This window comes from Callospermophilus lateralis, unplaced genomic scaffold, assembly GCF_048772815.1.
Source record: "Callospermophilus lateralis isolate mCalLat2 unplaced genomic scaffold, mCalLat2.hap1 Scaffold_130, whole genome shotgun sequence".
Classification (NCBI taxonomy): domain Eukaryota; kingdom Metazoa; phylum Chordata; class Mammalia; order Rodentia; family Sciuridae; genus Callospermophilus; species Callospermophilus lateralis.
The window spans coordinates 3,570,691-3,584,151 of NW_027512473.1; the positions used below are offsets into that span (position 1 = coordinate 3,570,691).

A 13,461-nucleotide genomic window follows, 5' to 3' on the forward strand; every position below is an offset into this window, starting at 1 on the left:
TGTTTGAAGGAGATTAGTTACTGCAAAAGGAGAATAAAGAATTCAGGTGGTAGTGGGGTCAACAGAAGAACTTAAGATAGTATTCTTTTTCAATCCCAATGAGAATGATCCAGGGAAAAGACAAACCATGATGTAGGAAACAGAGGGTCGAACTGCAGGGTGACCTTGAGTGGCTCAGAAGGGAACTAGGGGGACTGTGTACAAGTGCAGGGGAAGAAAGGTCACATGCCAGTGGGTGGGTCTGCTTGGGGCATCTGTGGAGTTCTCTTTTGATTGCTATGATTTTCTCAGGGAATCAGGAAGCTAGATTATCTAAAGAACTGGAGAATAAGGAGAGCTGTAAACTGCTGGGCATCACTGATGGCCCACTTACAGGAAGGCATGCATGTGTGTTCATATGTCATTTTGAGTTAGGCCAGTCTTCATGGATGCCATGTTTATCTCCAGGAATTTTCAGGTGCAGGGGAGGCAGAGTTGATTTAAACAGGACTTTGGCTTTGTCCAGTGAGCACAGAGGGTCTAGGGTACAAATAAGTGTGATTAAAAGAACTTATGTGGAATTTCAGGAGGAGATGCTTAATGATGTTGACTGTTGAATGAATAAGTGATTCAATGACAAGCTGAAACTTAATAGAAAACAAAATAATATATGTTTGGGAATATTAAAACAAATTCTCTCAGGGCCTGAGAAACTTAAGAGTAAGTTAGACAGAGGGGTCTCTGTGCTTCCAGATGCACTGTGAGGGCTCAGTCTGCCCATTTCTCTGTACAGCGTCTTCCTTGACTGTTCTGTGTGCTTCTGGTTCCTAGTGGCTTTGAGAATCCTAGAGTATCAGTCTCTAGGCCTATCTCCGTGACCCTCTGGGCCTATCTCCGTGACTCTTCTTGTCAGTTTGCGTGAATGTCTTTGACATCTTAGAAAATACTTTTATTTAAATGAGATTCATTTTTTCTTACATAGAAAGTTTAATTAAGTATTTTATATGTACATATTTTCAAATATAAGATTTAATTTATAATCATAGGTGGGATTTATTCCTTCATAAAAATTATAGAAAAAAGAAGATAGAAGTATAAAGAGGGGGGAAAAGCCCCTATAATTTCATTGCTCAAAGTTAATCTTGATAAAAATTAAAATGTATTTTTCTCCTAATTTGGCTAATATTTACATAATCGTGATCACAATGTTGTTATGCACTCCTCTTTGTGCCCTTAACATTATCCTTTTTTTAATAGACTCTCCACAAGCTTCCTTTTTTACTGTCTAGAAGGCCACCTTCTAATTGTCTGTTGACTTTTGAAATATTTTCAAGGTCATGCTAATAAGAACTCTGAGCGCTTTAGAAAGGTCTACGTCAAAGTTCCTCCCTCTTCTCTGTCTCCTTCACCCACAGTGAAGGTCTTACTTTTTCACTTTTTGCAGTCTTCCTGGTCTGCACCATCACGCTCCTCTTCCCTTTTTCTTTTCTTCTCTCCATCTCTCTTATTCCTGCCTGTTTCTCTCCTTTGTTTCTCATATGGTTAATTATCTTGCAGCCCTGGGAGGGCATTGCTAAAACCTGGCGTCTGCCTTCCCGCAGGCACTCACCTTGGTGTTTCAGAATCATACCAGTTTGGAATATCCCACTTAACTGTCATTTCTGCTTAATTGAAAGTCAACTCATTGGTTTTTTTTTGCCGTTTTTAAAATATAACATTTATTGCTTAGATGGTTTGATACAGAACAGCTTTCTTTTCATTCTGAATTTGGAAGTTCTATACAACTGAGTACAAAGAGGAACAAAAAGTACCAAAACCAAACTTGTGATTCTCTGTTCATGTGGCATAAGCCAGTTTTGTACATAACATGTAGCAGCAGTTTTTTTAAGTTCCCTTTAGAAAAATATGAAATCTACACATTTATTATTGTTTCCTGTTTAATGCATGGGCTGAAATCACTAGGATCAACTTCCTTCTTGAAGAAAGAGAGGAGAGGAAAGAGACGAACGTATGATGAATCTGTCTGAAACTGGCATCCGGCTGCCATGCAGCTTCCCCAGAGCTGCGTGGAAGACAGCCCTGGGGTCTTTGTTTCTTTTGTTCACGCAGCCAGGTGTTTCATGTAGTGATTGAATCTCAGTATTGTGTTCATTAATCACAGAGAAAGAAAAAAAAACTTGCACCTCAAAAAACTTTTCAGAAGATCCATATTAATATATATATATATATATATATATATATATATATATATATATATGCAAAAGCCCTGAGAGAAGGAGAAAGAGAATCAAACAAAATGTATAGGAACAAATTAGCTGGACATGCAAACTAAGCTATGATTCACCCAGCATTTAAACAAATCACAAATTTCACAGTTTAATATAGGGGAAAGGGGGCAGAACAAAAAACAAATAATACACTTGTCAAACTCACTAATACAATGTGGCAAGACCTTATCGACTACGAGGGTATGGATCAAGGCTAATAAAGCTTTAGATCAATAGTGATTATTGCGAGCTGCAGCCCCGGTGACCTGCATGGCGGGGGGCTGACCCCTGCTACATCTCACCGCAGTGTAGAGTTTAGTCATGGCTTCTCCCCACAATATTGCGAGTTTAGTGTGGAGAGTTGCAAAGAAAAACAAAACACAAGGAGCCCCAAATAATAATAATGACAAAAATAACAATAACAATTGTAATAATAATAATAAAAAAAGAACAACTAAGGGATGCATGAACTGGTTTCAACTTAGAAGGCCAAGGGATCATTGGTTCTGATTTGCATTCATCTCTACAGTAAATAAAACTGCATTTTAAACTGGTTCATATATCCCAATACAGTTAAAAATCATATATACCTCAACGATTTTCCTTTCACATGCAAAAATATCACTTTTTTTTTTCAAGAATATCCACCTTCCTTTGATGTCAGGGTGGTTGGGTTTTAGCTACTGGAAACAGAAATGGAAACAAAAGGGCATGTGTCTTTGTGCAAGATTTAAGCCAAGGAAGAGCCTGTGGAGCCACAAGGGGCCAGTGGGGAGAGGCCCAGTGGAGGGGCACCTCCCCAGGGAAAGGCCAGAGGCTCCACAGGGTGCAGCAAGCAGGGGCCCCCGCAGCAGTATGGCTCAGGTGTCCTTAGGTGCTGGGCTCAAGGGCAGGATGCTGGACACAAGGTCAGCGATATAGGACCTATCATTTTCGCTGCAGTGAGGGAAGTCTGTTGTCTGCACAGAATGCTCACGAATAAAAGGAATCCCACCTTTTTGCACCCAGCGGTTCGGGCCTCTTAAGGAACCAATGAGACCACATTGGTCTTTAAGCACCAACCCCACGTCACAGGAAGGTAAATAGAAATCTCTCCTCTTAACCTTGCATGTAGTTTTATTACCAGTAGTAGTATTTCCTCACTTTTCAATGACAGTAGCACAGCCGGGGGCAAGGCTTGGACTGGGCTTAGCAGGAAGACTGGGATACCTTGCTCACAAGTGACAGGACTGTCACCACCTGGCTTCCTCAAAAACCACCCCTGTGGCGCCCCCGGGCCTGGCCCGGCATCTTGGATGCCTGTTCCCTGCCGCACATGCAGCCTTGCTCTCTCCGATTTGAGCTGCCCTCAGCTGTGTTCCGGGGGCTTGGCCCCTACTGGAGTCTGCAGCCACGGAAGAAAGGCCTGTCTGAGTACAGTAGAGAGCTATCACCAGAGCGTGTCCAGGAACCCGCAGGGGCAGATTTTGTGGGAACCTGGGGGTGGCCACCAGGTCTCCCAGGACAAATATTGCCCATTTGTTTCTGCTGACTGCAGAGCCCAGCAAACTGATGAACTAATAATAATAATAATATTAATATTAATAATAATAATAACATATACCTAATGGGAAGGGGGAAAATCAAATGGACAACATCCAGGTATGTTTTCCATAGGTTAAGTTGTTGGGGAGGTAACTCTTCTCTGTAGATTAAGAATGGATGTCTTGGAACTTGAATAGTAACTATTTCTAAGGTGGAAAGAGTAGAAACAAATATGAGGTTGAAGCTAGAGATCTTTCCTGATTTTGGCTTGAGCCGCCTTGGAAACCTTCATCAACCACATTTCCTAATAACAAGAACCAGATCGGCTCCACTGCGGAACAAACAGGGAAAAAGAAAGAAAAAGGAAGGTCTTTGAGAAATCACATCACATCCATCTTCCCTCTGTCATTTACATGAAATTATGAAATTCACATCATTTTCTTCCAGTTATTGGCTACGGGTATCCCAGGGCGTTTTTTTCCTCCTGTTCCAGCTCACAGAACAAACAGGGCTGTCACAGATTCACAGAAACAAGCTCACACACATCGATACAAAGGGTAAAATTAATGCTTAAATGAAGAGGTCCTCCCCAGACAATTCTTTAAAATATCTGTCTTGTTAAAGTCGTTTTGGGCAAACACAACCCCCATGGTGACAAGGAGGCTCCGTAAGTAGTTAAGGCACTGGAATCGGCACGTGCTGCGGCCTGCAGGGCACCCCAAGACTATGGCACAGGGCCGGTGGCCCCGCTCGGCTCCTCCTGCCCTCCCGCTGGCTCCTCCCGACAGCCGAGGGACAATGACGAAATCTCCTGAAATGCAGCTCTGAGACGCTGGGCTCCGCTGGCTCATCTGTGCAAGGGCGAGGCGGGATGTCACTCCATCCCCAGCAGCTGGGAGGTGGCCTCGGCCGGGGCCAGCGCGGGGTGGGCAGGCCTCTTGCTGCACAGCTCCAGCAGGTCTTGCACCAGGGCTTCTGGGCCCTCGGGGCTGGGGTCGCCCGGCGCCTGCTCCTTGGGGGCCTCCCGCCCCTTCTCCTCCCGGTGGCCGCAGTCCTTCCCGGCGCTGGCCAAGCTCTCTTTCCGGCTCCGGGTGACGGCGACGTGGTTGCTGGTGCTGGGAGCCGACTCGGCCTCATTCTCTGAGACTGGGTTGTTGCGGCTATGGGTGGACTCGTCCCCGCTGTCCTCCTCGGGCCGCTCATCCTTGTCACTGTCCTTGCCGTGGTGCTTGCCATGCCGGGCTTTCTGGTGGATCTGCTGGTGCCGGACCAGGCTGTGCTTGAGGGTGAAGGTCCGCTCGAAGGTCTGACACTTGTAGGGCCTTTCCCCTGTGTGGGACCTCATGTGCCTGGTGAGGTCCTGCAGGGACCAGAAGCGCTTGCTGCACACGCTGCAGACCTTCTTCCTCTTGTCTGCCTTGCTGGCCGCGCTCCTGGGGGAGTCTGTCTTTGGTTTCTTGTCATCGTCACTTTTCTCTGAGGAACTCTTCTCAGCTGTGCACGCCCCGTCAGAGGGGCCCTCTGTCTCCTCGTTCTGCTTCTCCTCGGAGGCCTCCCTGGTGCCTGGGGCCTGCTCCACTTAAGGGGGTTCAGTGGGCTTCTCTTCAGGCTCAGAGGCAGGGACAGACGGTGGCCTCTCGGCTGCTCCGCCAGCACCCTCTCCCTCCGACGGCTGCGTCTCCTCCTCATCCTTGCGCAACTGGTGGTGTTCACAGTTAGATTTGGTAGAAAAGAAGGCATCACATTTTTGACAAGGGAAGGGTTTCTGACCAGTGTGTGAGCATGTGCCTCTGGAGGGAGCTGGCCCAAGGGAAGACCCGAGGACAGTGGGGACAGTTGATCTTCTGCAGGCAGTTGGCATAGGAGTTCCGCTATGCCCTCAGCAGCTTTTCTTCTGGAGGGCTACCCTGCTCTTCATCACTGGGCCCATGGTGGTCAGAGGGGGCTCCAGCCACCTCGTCCTGAGTGTCGTCCTCTGCAGTCTGCAGAAATGGACTGAAATTGTTGGTTTCCGTGGTGGCCAGCATCTTTTCAATGCTGGCAAACTCACCACTCGAGTCCAGGTCCACCCCACCACTGTTGGCATGGGGCCGGCTCCTCATCCCCCTTTTCTGGCCCCTCTTCTTGGATGAGCCAGCTGGCCCCTGCTCAGTGGGTGAGGCTGCCTCTGGGCTGCTCACTGTAGGGGGTGGGTCGCTGGATTCTTTTGAGCTTGTGGTGTCAGCGGGGGTGGCAGCAGCTTTGGGTATGGTGCCTCCTAAGTTGTCTGCAGCTACAGCGTTACTGCTGGTGCTTGAAGGGCCTGGGTCGGCCACCTTGGTTTTCAGCAGAGTGGGGGCCGAAGACACGGATGAGATGATCTGGGCAATGGAGGCCAGTGGGGGCAGCTCTTCTGTCACTGGGGGCTTTGGCAAGAGCAGGGGGGGTTTGGGCCCGCAGTGGCCGCAGCAAGGCTGAACTGCTCAGGAGGGCCGAGTTGCTTAAGAGGGCAGAGCTTCCCAAGAGGGAAGGGTTGCTGATGAGAGCTGAGGAGTAGATGGGGATGGCCAGCTGAACAGAGCCCTGGAGGGGCTGAGCATGGGGTTCCCGGGCTGCAGCTGGGGTGGCAGCCACCACCGTGGCTGTGGGGTTTTCCAGGATTCCGCAGAGTAGGGCAGGGTGGGCAGGGAGACAGCTGCTCACTGCTCCCCACCTCCTGCTCCAGCTTCTTGGCTTCACTGTGAGCAGCCATGTCCTTGTCTCCTTTCCTGAAGTTCTTGGGGATAGACAGGTCAATGGGCTCCATGGAGCAGTCATAGGGGACCAAGGAAGAAGGGCTCAGAAAGGAGGACACGTTTTCCTGCTTCGACTGGACCAAGGCCAGGCCCTTCTGAGAAAAGTCCAGGGGCTCATTGAAGTCTACGGCGAAGGTGCTGGCGGGCTCCAGCTTGACTGCCACGTGGGGAAGGGGGTGCTGGGTGGGGCCCCCGTGAAGAAAGCCGTTTTGGGGCTCCAGGAAGGCGGCAATGGGCTTGCAGTCACTGAAGGCGACACAGCCGCTCTCCTCTTCCCTTCCGGAGGCCTCGGCGGGCACCTCAGCAGGGCCCAGGCCGCCATCCACAGCCAGCACGTAGCTCTCGATGTCATGCTCCGGCACGTGCAGGTGCTGCTTGAGGATGTGGTGGATGCAGTTGCTGCTTGGCCGCGAAGGCAGCGCTACACTCCTTGCACTCGAAGGGCTTGCGGCCTTTGTGGCAGCCGCCCAGGCCACGGCCATAGTGTGTGCGCATGTGGATGCGCAGCGCGCGGTAGTGCTTCAGGTCCTCTCCGCACAACCGTCACACGGTGTCGGGGGCACAGAAGGCGTCCACCAGCTCGGCCGCACTGCTGCTCACATATTCGATGTTCTTTTCGATGTCCTTGCGGGTGGCCTTGAGGTGCTTCTTGCCGCAGGTGCCGCTCACAGTTGGCTTTGACCATGAAGGGGTAGTGGCAGATCTTGCAGATGTAGGGTCACTCCCCGCTGTGCGTGCGCAGTGGCGGATGAGAGCGGCCTTGTCGGCAGCGATGTAGTCGCAGATGTTGCACTGATAGGGTGAAATGCCCAGGTGGGAGCGCACGTGGGCACGCAGGACTCCCGAGAAGGCAAACACCTGGTTGCAGAAGCGGCAGGGGTATAGCACCTTGAGCATGGCAGGGGTCTTCTTGCCACTGGGCCCTGTCATGATGGCCTTCAGGTCCCCCTCTGTGATCTCTTGCTTGATCTTGGCCTTCATGCTCAGGGGCAGCAGGGCCTCAATGATGCTGTCTTGCTCCAGCTGCGTCTTCATCTCAGGCTGGCCTGGCGGTTCTACCCGGGGCTGCTGCAGGAAGAGCTGGGTGGCCGTGTTTGGCTGGGCCCGTGACTTAGACTGCAGCAGGTGGGCGTTGGAGGCGGCCTCCACTGAGCCCTTGAGGAGCTTCAGGGGTGGTGGGGGGAGGCTGGGGCTGATGCATCCTGGGGAGGCCTGCTGGGTTTTGATGAGAGGAGGGGGTGTAGAGGTGGCCACCACCGTCCGGGGTGTGACCAGGGGCTTTGGCTTCAGAGGGGGCATGTGCTTAAAAATTGCTTGCAGAGGGGTGGCAGGGACCTTGGAGAGAGGTGGAAGACTGATTTGTGGGGGAGCCGAGGCTGCCATCTTCAGAATTTGCTGAATGTCTGCCAACTCGATGGCTGACTCTCCTGAGATGGGCTTGACCACAATACTACTATCTGGCTGGATGATAAAGCCCTTCTGGAAGGGCTGTAAGGTCAGATGCTTCATGCTCTCCTTGGTAGCCGGAAGGACTGTGAGAGAACCACCTAGGGAAGCAGCTTCGAAAGGAGACAGACTCAGCACGTTGGTGCAGCCAGGGTCCTGAGGTAGCTGACACTTGAGTGTCTGGAGCTGTATTGCTTGGTTGTCATCGGGCAGGGGCTCCTCAGTGGGCACAGGCTTGATGTCTTTGGTGTGCTGCAGGCCCAGCAAGGTCAGGAAGGCCTTCTGGTCCAGAACATCACCAGCCAGGGTCTTGGCTTGCAGCTTTTTCCGTCCCTGGTCCGAGGCAATGTGGGTCTGCTTGTGCAGAATGAGGGACGAGAGCATGGGGAACGCCTTGTCACAGGTGTCACAGACAAAACGGTGCTGCTCGCTGATGCACCTTCGTAGGTTTGTTTCACACCAGGCCTGAGAAATGAGGGAGAACTTTCTACAGGAGAAATCAGTGAATCCTAAGTCATGGAAGCCAGCAGGAATCGAAGGATTGTTCTGGATGAAAGGCCTTCCCATGGCGTCCCTGGGAAGCTGTTTGTGGACAAGTGCGTTGTGGCGCAGAAGTCCTCGGTGTGTTCAAAAGGTGACACAGCAAATGTCACATCTTAGTGGGTTATCTGAATGGGTCTCCATGTGGGTCTCCAGTCCATACTTGCAAACAAATTTCTTGAAGCATATTGGGCAGTGAAAGACTTCATCGTCCTTCTTCTCCAAGTCACCTGACTGCCCGTCTTCTACCATCTTTTTAGCTGGTGCTGGGTCTTCTCTCTCCGATTCGGCATCATGACTCAGCTTCCTCTTGGAGGACAGCCACCTGCGCTTCAGAGGGGATGGAGGGGCTGCAGCTGTAGCACTGTTGGGGTCCTTCTCATGAATCTTCATATGTCTGTGCATGTTCCCGTTGGTGGTGAAAGACTGGCCACACACAGTACATTTGTAAGGCCTTTCGCCCGAGTGCACCAGCATGTGGCGATCCAGGGAGCTGGCCGAACTCAGGGACTTCCCGCAGATGCTGCATGAGTGGTCAGCTCCTCCAGTGTCTGTGTTGTGCTGACGAATGTGCATAGTCAACTGGTGCTGGGTAGTGCAAATCTTTTCACACAGGGGGCAGTTGTAGGAAGACTTCTCCTCTTTCATTTGCTGGTTCCTTCTGCCAGTCCTATTTGGTCCTGGAGGCTTCACAGGGGACTTGATGCCCTGGGGGCTCCCTTCATTCTCTGTGATGTTCCCTACACTCATTACTGCTGACATCATGGTGTTGATGGAAGACAGGTCCGGGCCTTCCAAGCCAATAGATGAACTTGACGTCATTGGGACAGGAGTTCATGCTTCTAAGAAGCCTCTGTCATAGAACTCCATTTTTTGCCAACTGATAAACCGTGAAATTTCCCCCTGCGAGAACTACCATCCACACGCAGGAAGAAATGGCTCCGTGTTTATTTCTTTTTTCCTCTACGGGCTATCACTGGTTGACACTGTTTTTCTTGTCTTATCAAGTCACGACCTCCTTACTGAGAAGCTGGCACCGGTTGGGCCCAAATGTGGGCAGGGTCACACCTCAAAGTCACCACTTCTGGAGCGCAGAATTGGAGCAACGGCCTGGCAGGGCGCTCGGCTCCCAGGCATGATGCGGTGGGGACCGGTGGGCCTGATAAGTAGACACATCACGTGTTGCTCCTGCGAGTCTCCAGGGGACGTGTTACTGAGCGGCCGCGGCAGCGGCGGCGGCCGCGGCGGCTGGGGGGGGGGGGGACCGCGGTACCCGCTCGTCCCTACCGCCGCCCCCGCCCCGATTTTAGCTGGGTGACCGCCTTGGCCATCCCGGGATGGATGGAGGTGGAGTCCCCACCCCACCCCCACCGCAGCCCCAGGTTTGCCCCACGCCCTCCGGAGGCGCCCTGGGGCCAGGGGAGGGCCCGCCGCCCGAGGGGAAGGGTCTGGGCTGGTGCAGCTGATCGCAAGCCCACCCCGCCCGGCGCTCACCCGCGGCCACCTTCTCCAGCCACCGCGCCCCCTCCCCTCCAGCCTTCAGTGCCGGCGGCTCCCGGTCCCCAGGTTTCCATCACTTTACTTCATGGTTTGTTTCACTATTTTAACGGAGGAGGGGGAAAGGCGGCGACGCCCGGGGGCAGCGAGAGGGGCACCTCGGAGGCCGGGGAGGGTAACGTGGCGGAGGGGGAGCCCCACTGGCGCAGCTTCTCCTCCACGCGGTCTTCGCTCTGCATCCAGGTGGAGCGAGTCTCAACTCATTGTTATAATGAAATGGGACAGTGCTAGTCAGTGTCCTGACTGGGACAGTGGAACTCTGGTGGAAAAGGGAAACTCATTTTCATCCATAGTCTTTCACCTGCATTCTTTCATAAACCAAAACTTCACCAGCCATAAATCTCCCACCTGGAAAGCTGACTAGCAGATTAAATAGCAGTAAATTTTTAAGAGGCTGTAAGAATACATTTGTAAAACTCAAAAGTTACGATCGCTTCGTATGGTTTTAGCTGAACAGCACAAACCAAGAGGTAGCATGTCTGTGGATCCTTTCCTTCAAACTTCATATTGGTTTAAACCTTGGATTTCCTGAGGTGACTCTACACATATTCTTGGAGAGTAACCTAGAAGTCAGATCCCAAGTGCTTGTCTGGGATTGGATTGAGCACTTCTATTGCCAAGAAGCTTGCCCTGTCCAGAAGGAGAGAGTCCCTTCTGTGATTGCTGGAAGATTCTCTACCACTAGAAGAACTGCTTCCTGTAGTCTCCAGAAAGCTTCTGCCATATGGAATCTTTCAAAGGCTAGAATATGAGTAAGTAGAAACTTTAGTGAGGCCTCTGTAATGCCCAGTTCTCTGTATCAATCTGTCTCCTTTGATTCTAACATTATTTACCTTGATTTTCGTGCTGTGGAGCCTCAGCTTTACAAATTACATATCTACCCTGGAAAGGCTGAGGCTCACAGCAACTTGCAGGAAGCTATGAGTCCCTGACTGACACCATTTTTCTCTTTGTGTAAAACTTACTTTATTCCTAACCAGATCTCTATCCTACCTCCAGTTGACCTTAAAAAGAATCTCTTGGCTTCTTCATGCTTTAATTTGTGACTTTTCTTCAGGAATCTTATTGTTCAATGACACTGCACCCAAAATGACCTTGTTGCTCAATTCCTTGCAATGGAATTGAATAAAAACTTAAGAGTAAAAGGTCAGTGTTGGGGTTTGAGTGTGCAGAGTTTAGCTCCCTCAGGCCTGACATGTTGCAGAGCTGTGGCTGTGATTTAGGTCAGCTGAGGCAAACCTCAGTTAGGAGGCACTGGGTTTGATTCTCAGCACTCTATATAAACAAATAAAATAAGGAACTAAACATCAACAACTAAAAAATATATATTAAAACAAAAACCCTCAGCCTTAGAAGTCATGTCTTGCCAGGCCCCTGTCCTCACCGGGACACATCACAAGGTTATGGAGCAAGAAGTCAGTGCCCCTTTTGGAAAACCCAGTCTGCCACACAAGGGAATCACCACCATGACCCTGTGCAGCCCAGGACCCTCCCTTCCTACTCATAGTGGAGGCCCAACGCCCCCAGGAAGATCCTTTAGAGGTCAAGTTCATATTCAAGAGGCCATGAAGGGACAGTAGAGGGACAAGGGAAGAGTCTCAGAGAGATACAGCTGGACAGCAGGCACAGCCTGTGACAAAGCTGGTGCTCGTGCACTCTTGCTAGGGACTGTTTGCACAGGCCCCTCAGTCCTCGGGGGCTCTCCTTCAGCAGGAGGGGGCACTCAGGCAGAGCAGAGGTGAGAACAGGCAGTGTCCTCTCTGTTCAGCTGGGTGGCCAGACCTGGGGAAGGAACAGGGCTGCAGCTGGTGAGAATCTAGTGCTCACTGTGTGCTGGGCACCCTCAGTGTGTTCTGGGGATAAGATCTCATTTGTCTTTCCCAAGAACTCTAGGGTAAAAAGAGAAACCAAAGGTTCAAAGGGCAGGAACCTTGTGGGGAGAGGTAGGGAACTGCCGCAGTCTCTGGCTGGGCACAAATCACGAGTCTCCACACAGCTTGTAGATTCAAACAGCAATTCTTTATTCCCGAACTCACACCGGCCGTCTACAAACACGTTCTGGGGAAATCTACGTTCTCTGCCCAAAATCCACTCTCTGCCCAAATTCACTCTCTGCCCAAATCCACTCCGCATGGGCTTCTGTCTCCCAAAATATACTGTCTGACCCTAAGCACTCAAGAGGAACTCAGCAGCAGGATACGCCCTATTCTAAAGGGGGAACACCCTAATCTCCTATTATGCTAAACTGCCCTATTCTAAAGGGGGAACACCCTAATCTCCTATTATGCTAAACTGCCCTATTCTAAAGGGGGAACACCCTAATCTCCTATTATGCTAAACCACCCTATTCTAAAGGGGGAACACCCTAAACACGGATCCTGCCCTGGTCCTTGAGCAAGGTCACCTTTCAGAAGTCCTTCCACTAGACAGCATGGGAGTAAGCTGGCAAGGAATTTGTCATACCTACTTGGCTGATGGCTCCCAGCAGGGAACACAGAGAAACCAGGGAGAACCTTGCTCTCAGGCTTCTGCTTCACTCTGGGTCCCTTGTATGCCTGATTTCTTTCTTCCCAAGGTGTGGCCCAGAACACAGGGACAGGCTCAGGCCCTCAGAGGAAATTCCCTACAGGAGAAGGGGTACTGTGGACACTGGGGGCACTTTCCAGATTGACAGCCAAGCAGAGGGTGCACCCCATGTAGACTTCAGGGGTTATAGGCAGACTCTCCCCGCACCCTACCTCAGTGCCCCGTGAGAACAGGAGGACTCTCTGCTCAGTGCTGGGTTCCAGAGGGCTTCCCCAAGGTGAAACCAGGGGTGTGCTTCCTCTAGACTAGGGCCAGACTAGGGTTGACCTCAGAGGGGCAGCTTCAGATGGGGCCCCAAGGACTGGCTCTCCAGACCTCTCCCTGGGCCAGAAGCCCCCAGGACCCTGCTAGCCCTACCTAACACTTCCAGTCTTCTCTTGGCCCCCGTGACCCTTAGGATTCTGGGGATGCCAATCCCTCCACCTGGACTTTGCAGAGCTTCCTTCCCGTGAAGAATCCATCCTGTAGGCTTCCTGTAGGACCACCCAGAGGAAGGAGAGTCTTCTCTGCCACAGCCTACCCTGCACTTTCTGTCTCTCCAAAAGTGTGTTTGCTTTTTGTTGGTGTGTGGCAGGCCTCCTCCACTGGACTGGGAGCACCAGGAGAGTCTCCAGCCCTCGGGGCTCCAGGACCTCAGGAAACCTCCACCATGGATGCAGGACGTCTGTCAGGCCATGTATGCTGGGGACCCTGAGTGCTAAACAGAAAAGCAGTGCCCATGGTGTGACTCAAAATGAAAACAACAGCAAGCAACAGACAGAAACTTTTTAACAATTGCCCTCAGAAGA

The 13,461-nt window shown here is 51.3% G+C and overlaps 1 pseudogene; it reads right to left on the reverse strand.

Annotated features, from left to right (window-relative positions):
* Nucleotides 1-4,644: 4,644 nt before the first annotated feature.
* On the reverse strand, nt 4,645-9,359 carry LOC143640179 (ras-responsive element-binding protein 1 pseudogene; annotated as a pseudogene).
* Between the last annotated feature and the right edge of the window lie 4,102 nt (nt 9,360-13,461).